This window comes from Drosophila subpulchrella, unplaced genomic scaffold (genome assembly GCF_014743375.2).
Source record: "Drosophila subpulchrella strain 33 F10 #4 breed RU33 unplaced genomic scaffold, RU_Dsub_v1.1 Primary Assembly Seq467, whole genome shotgun sequence".
Taxonomy (NCBI): Eukaryota; Metazoa; Arthropoda; class Insecta; order Diptera; family Drosophilidae; genus Drosophila; species Drosophila subpulchrella.
This window is the reverse complement of record NW_023665673.1, coordinates 1-3,463: the sequence shown is the minus strand read 5'-3', so window position 1 is coordinate 3,463 and position 3,463 is coordinate 1. Positions and strand designations below refer to the sequence as shown.

The 3,463-nt window shown below is 35.8% G+C and overlaps 2 pseudogenes; one reads left to right on the top strand and one right to left on the bottom strand.

Annotated features, from left to right (window-relative positions):
• Positions 1 to 530: 530 nt before the first annotated feature.
• On the top strand, positions 531 to 1,568 carry LOC119562432 (annotated as a pseudogene).
• A 644-nt stretch (positions 1,569 to 2,212) lies between these two features.
• Positions 2,213 to 2,922, bottom strand: LOC119562431 (annotated as a pseudogene).
• Positions 2,923 to 3,463: the final 541 nt, after the last annotated feature.

The window sequence follows — 3,463 nt, the reverse complement described above, 5'->3', positions numbered from 1 at the left end:
TAATACATTTTATCAGGCGGTTCCATAAACAATTTATATATATTTATATTCTTCTAATAATAGTCCCGAAATAATTATTTTTATCAGGTGATTCCCAGTAAAGCTCACCATAAACCATTTATAAATACTGCTGCAAAATATTTAGGAACCAACTATTTTTATGCCTAAAATAAATGTCCAAAATAAGCATTTTATAAATATATGACGGATATTAAGATATTTAATTCCTCTTTGACAAAGCAATATATATATAAATCTCATTGAGATATTTTGGCATGTTTTATTAAAATGTGAGTTTAGTTGGTTTTAGTTAGGAGTAAGTTTAGACTGGTAAGCTTTCCTACTTATTTAATATCCAACCCCCTCTAAGAAAGAGTATCACAAAATGATGATGGAAACGTTTAGTTCCCAGGACGCGTTATTAAACAACGTTCCCTTTTTCCCCATTAATATGCATGAGTTGAATGTTTAGTGAGTTCGCTTCAGAACGGAGGCTAATGAAAGAAAAACTCTCCACTTTTTCAGCATCGAAAACGAAGACTGGCGGGAGTGCGAAAAGAGCCTGAAGGAGTTCCTTGAACAGGAGCGTGCCAAAATGAAGGAGCGTTCGCTGCGCATCTCCCAGCCATTCTCATCGGATCCACAGGACATTCAGAACATAGTGAGGGCCAGGTGAGGATTATCCAGACCAGGAATTCCTATGATTTTAGGAGCTACAAAATCTTTTCTGCTTTTTAATTAGGCAAAAGTCCGCGAGACAGAGCTACGTATTCGCAACCAGCTGGAGGACAAGCTGAAGGATGTGAAACTGGCAGTCACCACCCAACAACTTACCGAACTCATCGAGGATGCCCATCGATCCAGTGGGGAGATTGTGCGAGAGCCTTCGATAGAGGACGATGAGTACCACGAGGGCGAGCCACAGTCCAAGTATCTGGACGATGTCACCGACGTCTCCGAGGAGACGGTGATCAGCGAGGACGCCATCAGTCTCACCCTGGCCAAGCAGCAGTACGCCGAGGAACTGGAGGCCGAGATGGAGGACGAGTTCAACGGGGGTCTGCTCATCTCCAAGCAGCAGTACGACCAGCTGCGCTTCGAGGATGAGAAGATCGTGGCGTTAAGGAATGCCAAAGTAAGTTCGCAGGTCCTCAAGGGCTTTCAGTTAAATTTAGAAAATGTTATACCTTATCGTCCATTAATGTCCAATTTACAGTGTCAAGTGTATGTAAAGTTTTAAAATATTATAAATTTACCAAGTATTTACTACATTTATGACTTTAAGAAAATAAATTTTAAAGAAATTTACAAATATTGTAAGTCTTTAAAATATTAATACATTTATGAACATTATTTTTATAATTATTTTTAAATATTTGCTCAATACGAAACGTACAAAAAACAAAAATTTCATATTTCCTTTTTGCTCCGACGTAATTTTTTCCATAAATCTAAAAGTATTTAAAATGTATAAATATTTCTTAAAAAAATTAATACGAAGAATAGGTTATAATATAAAAGATATTCTGTTATAGATTATGTTGGTATCAAAAGCTAGTTCGATTTAAGGTATTTTAATTTAAATGATGCATGTCAGTCTAAGCTATGCCGCTTTTGTTCGTTAAATTGATTTTGAACTAAGGCGTTCTATCTTGTAATACCAAAATAATAACTTCAAAAATTTTGCAAGTCTAAAATAAGAAAATAATGTAAATTATAGTGTAGTTCACTATAATTTACATTATTTTCTTATTTTAGACTTGCAAAATTTTGAAGTTATTATTTTGGTATTACAAGATAGAACGCCTTAGTTCAAAAATCAATTTAACGAACAAAAGCGGCATAGCTTAGACTGACATGCATCATTTAAATTAAAATACCTTAAATCGAACTAGCTTTTGATACCAACATAATCTATAACAGAATATCTTTTATATTATAAACTATTCTTCGTATTAATTTTTTTAAGAAATATTTATACATTTTAAATACTTTTAGATTTATGGAAAAAATTACGTCGGAGCAAAAAAGGAAATATGAAATTTTTGTTTTGTACGTTTCGTATTGAGCAAAATTTAAAAAATAATTATAAAAAATAATGTTCATAAATGTATTTAATATTTTAAAGACTTACAAATATTTGTAAATTTCTTTAAAAATTATTTTCTTAAAGTCATAAATGTAGTAAATACTTGGTAAATTTATAAATATTTTAAAACTTTACATACACTTGACACTGTAAATTGGACATTAATGGACGATAAGGTATAACATTTTCTAAATTTAACTGAAAGCCCTTGAGGACCTGCGAACTTACTTTGGCATTCCTTAACGCCACGATCTTCTCATCCTCGAAGCGCAGCTGGTCGTACTGCTGCTTGGAGATGAGCAGACCCGGTTGAACTCGTCCTCCATCTCGGCCTCCAGTTCCTCGGCGTACTGCTGCTTGGCCAGGGTGAGACTGATGGCGTCCTCGCTGATCACCGTCTCCTCGGAGACGTCGGTGACATCGTCCAGATACTTGGACTGTGGCTCGCCCTCGTGGTACTCATCGTCCTCTATCGAAGGCTCTCGCACAATCTCCCCACTGGATCGATGGGCATCCTCGATGAGTTCGGTAAGTTGTTGGGTGGTGACTGCCAGTTTCACATCCTTCAGCTTGTCCTCCAGCTGGTTGCGAATACGTAGCTCTGTCTCGCGGAACTTTTGCCTAATTAAAAAGCAAGAAAAGATTTGTAGCTCCTAAAATCATAGGAATTCCTGGTCTGGATAATCCTCACCTGGCCCTCACTATGTTCTGAATGTCCTGTGGATCCGATGAGAATGGCTGGGAGATGCGCAGCGAACGCTCCTTCATTTTGGCACGCTCCTGTTCAAGGAACTCCTTCAGGCTCTTTTCGCACTCCCGCCAGTCTTCGTTTTCGATGCTGAAAAAGTGGGAGAGTTTTTCTTTCATTAGCCTCCGTTCTGAAGCGAACTCACTAAACATTCAACTCATGCATATTAATGGGAAAAAGGGAACGTTGTTAATAACGCGTCCTGGGAACTAAACGTTTCCATCATCATTTTGTGATACTCTTTCTTAGAGGGGGTTGGATATTAAATAAGTAGGAAAGCTTACCAGTCTAAACTTACTCCTAACTAAAACCAACTAAACTCACATTTTAATAAAACATGCCCAAAATATCTCAATGAGATTTATATATATATTGCTTTGTCAAAGAGGAATTAAAATATCTTAATATCCGTCATATTTATAAAATGCTTATTTTGGACATTTATTTTAGGCATAAAAATAGTTGGTTCCTAAAATATTTTGCAGCAGTATTTATAAATGGTTTATGGTGAGCTTTACTGGGAATCACCTGATAAAAATAATTATTTCGGGACTATTATTAGAAGAATATAAATATATATAAATTGTTTATGGAACCGCCTGATAAAATGTATTATTATACTGAAG